General features: G+C 31.8%; 1 long non-coding RNA gene across 2 annotated transcripts; it reads left to right on the top strand.

Annotated features, from left to right (window-relative positions):
• The first annotated feature begins 4,481 nt into the window (after nt 1-4,481).
• Nucleotides 4,482-6,017, top strand: LOC115999067. 2 transcript variants are annotated; one of them, XR_004093979.1, is made up of 4 exons: nt 4,482-4,570; nt 4,660-4,793; nt 4,920-5,691; nt 5,777-6,017. It is a non-coding gene; the product is annotated as an uncharacterized LOC115999067 (long non-coding RNA). The 2 variants fall into 2 exon arrangements; XR_004093978.1 differs by having other exon boundaries at nt 4,920-6,000.
• The last annotated feature ends 781 nt before the right edge of the window (nt 6,018-6,798 follow it).

Genomic DNA, 6,798 nt, shown 5'->3' with positions numbered 1-6,798 from the left:
TAGCATGCGATATATATATATATATATATATATATATATATATATATATATAATCTCAAATGAGAACTAGGCTTTTCATGAGAACTTATGGAACAATAATTTCATATGTCCATCTAAGATGATTAAAGGTGAGAAATTAAGAACAAAGTTCAGTTACATTTTCATAATTATTATGGTGCATTAGAAAAAGATTAATAGTACATCAATCTACGGATAACAACCGATCGTGCACTCATGATCTATAATAGTACACTCAAGTGTGTACACTATTAGATTTCTGCAGATGCGTTATCAAGAGTTTCTCATGTGGGCTAATATATATATATATATATATATATATAAAAGGTGAGGATTGATCTTAGTCATCCATCAAGATTTACCAATGATTAAGAATTTTAGTATAAAAAAAACACATGATCTATTTTATAACTATTAAAAATTTTTAAATTTTTAATATTTATGAAAAGAACACTCCACTCTTTTTTTTTTTTTTTTTTTTTTTTTTTTTGGGTTTTAGCAACCTTGAACCGATAATCTATTTAAATGGATTGAACATATCATTCTTCACTTTTCACATAGCAAAATGTTTTCATCTAATTAAACATTCCCTATATATGTGTGTTAGTTTCTTAATTACTGGAAAGTTTAAACTCCTCGTGTTTGATACCAAGATTAAAAGTGGACTAAAATAATACAATAAACATTATAGGGATTGAAAATTTCAGGGAATCCAACATTCAAGCATTAACAAATGAAGCCAAAATGACACATTCTTTGATGATAATATTCTGCTCTATATATTATAAGAAAAATGCTTAGTGTACTATTAGAAAATATTACCCGCCATATATTTCTATTTCAGATTTTATTAAAAGAAAAAAAATTGTGGCCTTACTTTTTTTTTTTTTTTTTTCTAGACCAATTGATATGCATCGCATTAGTAGGGTGATTTTTGTATATGAAAGATCACGAATTCGATTATTGTTAACACTTTTTTGGTCAAATTTGTCGTTGTTTAAAATTTTAATGGTGCAATTTATCTATCCTGTGTGGTTTGCAAGCAACTATTATATAGGAGCAAGGTTTAACCGATACAGACAAGTTGTTTGCATTATCTCCTCTCGTATGAAAAAATCAATCTGGCCAGCAATTTACCCCTTAATTCGACCGGCATAGTGCGAACAAGGATTAGTCTGAGTATGGTATGCGTTTAAAGGTGCCTCTTATAATTAGGACTATTCAAGACAACTCGTGGTCTGAAAAAGAAATAGTGATAGTGGATTTCTTCAACATCACCCAAAAAAAAAAAAAATACAAATAGAAAATAGTTAATAGTATTATTGGTGGTGGAGACCTCACCTTTTTTTTTTTTTCTTCTTTTCTTTAATTTTCATCTAATCATCAACAAATTAAAAGGCACATTAGATGATTACACCCTAGAAAGATATATATCTAACATCTTTCCATTTTAATTTATTACTAGCTATTTAAGTTTTAAATTATTCTTTTTGTTGAAAGCTTTGCTAAGTTGACACGATACTCCTACACCTCTCAAAGTTTATGCATGTCAAAATATCATCTCCACTAGGAATGATTTGCATCACATATATTATTATTATTTATTTATTTCTATATAAAAAGTATGTGATCCATTCTCAAAAAAAAAAGAAAAAAAGAAAAAAAGTATGTGATCCGATTCCCATATAAGAAGTATTAATTCTTTGTTTATTTTTGAGTGTAATAGTTCATTTATTAATGGATTATAATATTATTATCATATCAAAGAAAGAGATTACATTGTAACAAAGTCAGTATTACTAAAAAAAAAGATTAAATATTTTTATTTAATGCGACCACTCACATGTCATCACAACATGTGTAAATTTCTATTTTTATAATAAAATTAATATTTATTATGTAATATTTACAATATGTAAGTAATTTATATAGTCCTCACAGGTAACTCAATTGATTTTCGATGGCAAATTACACCCAACGATACATGATCGAATCTTAACACTCTACAGTGTAGAGTTTCACTCTCTTGTGAACATCAGGTACTTGTCTTCTCACTTAAGGTCACTGAGCTAGTATGTAAAGGTTCTCGGGACAAGTAATTTTTAGGCAGGTACTAATATTCTTACTTAAGATTACGTTATTGAGCTAGTATGTAAGATTCTCGGGGCGAGTAATTTCTCCGTTTGCAGTCTAAGTATAATTTGTATATGTAGAAGGGCATGCATAGGCATAGATGAGAGTATGGTATGGGATTTGAATGGGGCAAGAATATGGGATTAGAAAGAAGACAAGGAGAAAGAGTTATGTTTGTTGGAATTTCTTGGAATGGGACTATAAAAGGGGACAATAAACATGGGAATTAAAAATGTGATAGTGAATAAAAAGACAGGGACTTTCCGACAAAGATTTTTTGGGAGCAGTACGGAAACCCCATTCCTTAGCCATCCCCCTTAATTTTTTATTATTCTCACTCTCCCCCATGTGTTCTTCATTCCATTTTTCTCTGGATTTGAGGATGCTTTTGTTTGTTTGTTGTCTTAAAGTTGGGTCATATGTCCTGCAAATTTTTTCATATTTATTATACCATATATTATAATATTCAACTTGATTTTTTTAGTGCTAATAATTCTGTTATCTGGCGTTCATAACTACTTTCTTAACCTACTGAAAAATAAAGAGTCAATATTTATTAAATTTAGGCAAATTTCAGTTTATAAATGAATAAATTGTATAGAAAATTTAGAGTGAATTAGGAGAGTGATTCATCGCTTTAATTATTTTTAAAAAAGTTGATTTATTGGTGAATTACGATTGGAATAGTTTACCACTTCACTCGTATATACAAGTCTCAACTAGAAAGATATAAGAGTTTGATAGGAACAATATAATGATCGAGAATACACAAATCTCAGCTCATTACTCTCCTAAACGCACCTTTAAAGATCAGAATAGAGCGTACCAAATTGTGCAAAGTATCTCGTGCCCGATATGTATAGTACACCCCCTTCACCGTTGCAACCTATTGCATTCACAAATTTAATTGTCATAATTTGTTAAAGACTTGCATATAGTAGTTGAGTTAACATTCGAAATTTTTTATATGATGATAGATTTGTGATTGAAAATTTAATTTTCAAACTTAAAGAAAACTTGGGAATAACTCTTAGGTTTAGCGATTAATACGCAATAAATTGAGAAAAAATAGAAGAGGTGCTAGAACAACATAGTATTATTACTTAGAAGTCATCAATAGTGAGTAATATCTACCTATACTTATATTTGGCACTTGCAAATTACCCCTCAATCTACCTATACTTATATTTGGCACTTGCAAATTACCCCTCAAAAATGACACCAATACTGTCCATTGATCTTAAATCTTATGGCTGAAATATTTTTATTAAACATTTATCTTTATTTTTTTTTATCATTTGACCTCACCTTTTAAACAAATTGCGAATTTGCCATATAACTCCACACGAGTGCTTCTCAGTTCTCACTAATCCACACGAGTGCGTCTGACATTATTAATGTAGATTATTTTTAAAAAAAATGTAGATTAAAATATAATGAAACACAAGGTAGTGGAATAAAAAGGGAATATGGTTGCCAGCAATCCATTTTGTCAGCAAGTGAAAAAGGAAACCAACTTCAATTTTTTTACCCATGTTATTCGGAAGAAAAGTTGGAATTATTATCATTATTCCCATTCATTGTCGGCAGCAAGTAGAAGAAAAGAAAACCAATTTTCTTCTTTTCTCTCTTCATTCGGCAGTTCGGCACCAAGAAGGAAGAGAGCATTCTTCTTCTTCATCTTTGCACGCAGATTATTTTTGCCTTGCTTTTGCCGTGAGTTTGCTGAGCTTTCTCATGTTTTCGGTTGTTTCTGATCTCAATTCGTTCTCTTTACTTGAATTAAAAATGGGTTTTCATTTGTTTTCCTTAAATTTGTCCTTATTTTATCAAATCGGAATCTCTGGATTTGTTGTTTATTGTTTGCTTCTAATGCATTTTGTTGTTTGTGGTTGGTGTAGAGAGGAAAGACAAGGTCGTTTTGGTTAGAAAGAAAATTTAGCTGTGATCTGAGCAGTAATGAGAAAAGAACACAACCGTTAATTGCTAATGCAGTAGCAGTGTTTTTTTTAGTAAACCAAGGTGGTCTGTGGTTATGCATGATTACATAATCTGGATTTTGTGTGTTTAGTTTATATATATACTTGCAATTCACGAAATCTCATTTGATTCAATTTTTTGGTAAAAAAAATTTGTCTAAAACTTGCAGGGGTCTACTCACTCTAACATGTATTTATTTGCCTGATGTTGTTTGTGTTTGTTTCACTCAGAGATCGATATAGTTTTTTTGCTGCCTTCTTCATTTGTAGAAGGTCATTATAGTGTTGTAAATATATTTATTTTCTGTGGCAGGTGGTTGAGATTGATGATTAAACCCGCGACCTCAAGCTGGGGGTGGTTGAGATTGATGATTAAACCCGCGACCTCAAGCTGGGCACGCATGTCCGTTCATATTAAGGCCATTGTGTTTGGCCTTTAGGTGTTTTAAGTTTTTAACTTTGCTTTTTCTCTCTATGAAATTATTTTCAGATTCTTGTGCAAAATTAATCCTTCATTTTTCAATGACAGAGATATTATTGCCGGAGATATCATTTTCACAAGACAACGTCACCTGCTTCACCCAGTCACACCGGCGGACTGGTCTGCTTCGTTTGGTAGCCTACAGCATAGATGAGGATGGTTTACCACATGAAAGTTATGGGGTAAAGTCCTAGCTTCTGCTCCTCATTTTTGAATCTTAATTCTTTTATTTGTAGCTGTGAATTTTATGGCTTTCTTGAATACATAGAGATTGACCAATTTGAATATGTCGGATTTTTTCGGTGAAGCCTTCTATTGAGTTGGCCAGTTTCGGCCTCCGGTTTCACCCAGCCTTTGCCGCCGTCCTGAGTTCGCGAGGATAGGCGACAGCTTGGAAGGGAGAACAACTTGAAAGTCAACAGTGGAAGGGAGATCAATTTGGAAGCCAACAGCTTAGAAGGGAGAACAGCTTGGAAGCCAACGGCGTAGAAGGGAGAACAACATGGATGCCAACAGCTTGGAAGGGACGTGAGTGTCAAAAAGCACAGTCAACAGCATTCATTCCCAAACTACAGTGCAATTTTGAAATATATTGTGTGATATGTTGAGCCAGCAAAAAAGGTTTTAAATTGTGGTCGTTGTCGGCGAGGAAGACGACAAAAGGGAAAAGGTTGTGAATTTAAGGGAGGAAAAGAGGGGAATAGTGTCAGATGGAGATGGAAAGAAAAAAAAAATTCATTCCATTACCCATAAAATATTCAATCCCATTGCCCCATAAAGTATTCAATCCCACTACCCCATAAAGTAGCTTTGTCTGAAGTAAGGTTTTTTTTTTTGAAAACTACTGAAGGTTAAAATGGAGGTCATTATGCTTTAAAAATTTCAGGTAATATTATTACATGAACTATGTATAGTATTTTTCTGGCCATATGCTTTGTTGGATTTTTTTTTTTACTATTTGGCTTTCTCTTGAATAATTTTATCAGTAGACCAACTGCTTTCCCATGTTTGAAGAATAATAATTGAGGTTGGCTGGTTTTTCGGGAGAAATTGGGTATGTTGCATTCCTTCTCCTTAAAGGTTACTGCTTCTTTTATACATTAGTGTGCTTGTGTCCCTCCTATTATTTACTGTCACTAAGCAATTTGTTGAAAGGATGATGCAGATGAGTAGATGACTAAGAATAAAATGGTTATGCATGTCTCACACTGGCGTGAGACTATGTATGTCACTACTTTGTATTTTCATATTGTATGAATTTTAAGAGTTTACGTGAACTTTGACTTGAAAGTAGAATAAAATGGTTATGCATGTCGCACACTGGCGTGAGACTATGTATGTCACTACTTTGTATTTTCATATTGTATGAATTTTAAGAGTTTAAGTGAACTTTGACTTGAAAGTAAGTTTAATGTTCACTAAAATTATTTATTTGTTTCAAAGTTATATGAATATTTATTATTAATATTCGCAAGATAATTATTCACCAAAATTTTATTATCCAAAATTAATAATTTCTTTTTAAGTGTTTATGTGTAAAATAATTTATAATGCCATAACAATATTTTAGTAGCTGTAAATATCTAATTTATGTGATATTTGGAATTTTAGTTATTGAAATGATTAGAATTTGAAGAGTTCACGTGAATTTTGGCTTCAAGGGTAAGTTTAATGTTCACTAAAAGTATTTATTTGTCCCAAAGTTATATGAATATTTATTCGTAATATTTGCAAGATTATTCTTCACGAACATTTTGTTACCCAAAATTAATAATTTGTAAGTGTTTGTGTAAAATAATTTAGGACTCTAAGTGGTGGGCCACAAGAAAATTTTTTTATTATGAGGACTCTAAATGGTGGCTTTTTCATCAAAATTGGAATGGATTAAAGACAATTTTTAGTGGGAGGAGTGCTAAAGAAGACGCCTTTTTGTGTGCTTCTGGTAGGAGACGTGAAGGCTTTGTCCTCTTTATTATGTGAATCTATGTACGAAGCTCTATCGTCTGGATTTTAAAAATTGGAGATTATGGACACCATGGCTGACTAGAATTGGTCCCCAGGGTTGACTATGTACGAAGCTCTATCTTTGATTAACACATTTATGGGTTGACTAATAGTTAGACTAAATTAAATAGCTTTTTGAGCTGTGTATACTGATTTTGCAATGTGTTTGTGGGCTGGAATTTA

Source organism: Ipomoea triloba, chromosome 12, assembly GCF_003576645.1.
Source record: "Ipomoea triloba cultivar NCNSP0323 chromosome 12, ASM357664v1".
NCBI lineage: Eukaryota > Viridiplantae > Streptophyta > Magnoliopsida > Solanales > Convolvulaceae > Ipomoea > Ipomoea triloba.
Note: the sequence above shows the minus strand (reverse complement) of the source record. Positions and strands in the feature narration are given on the sequence as shown.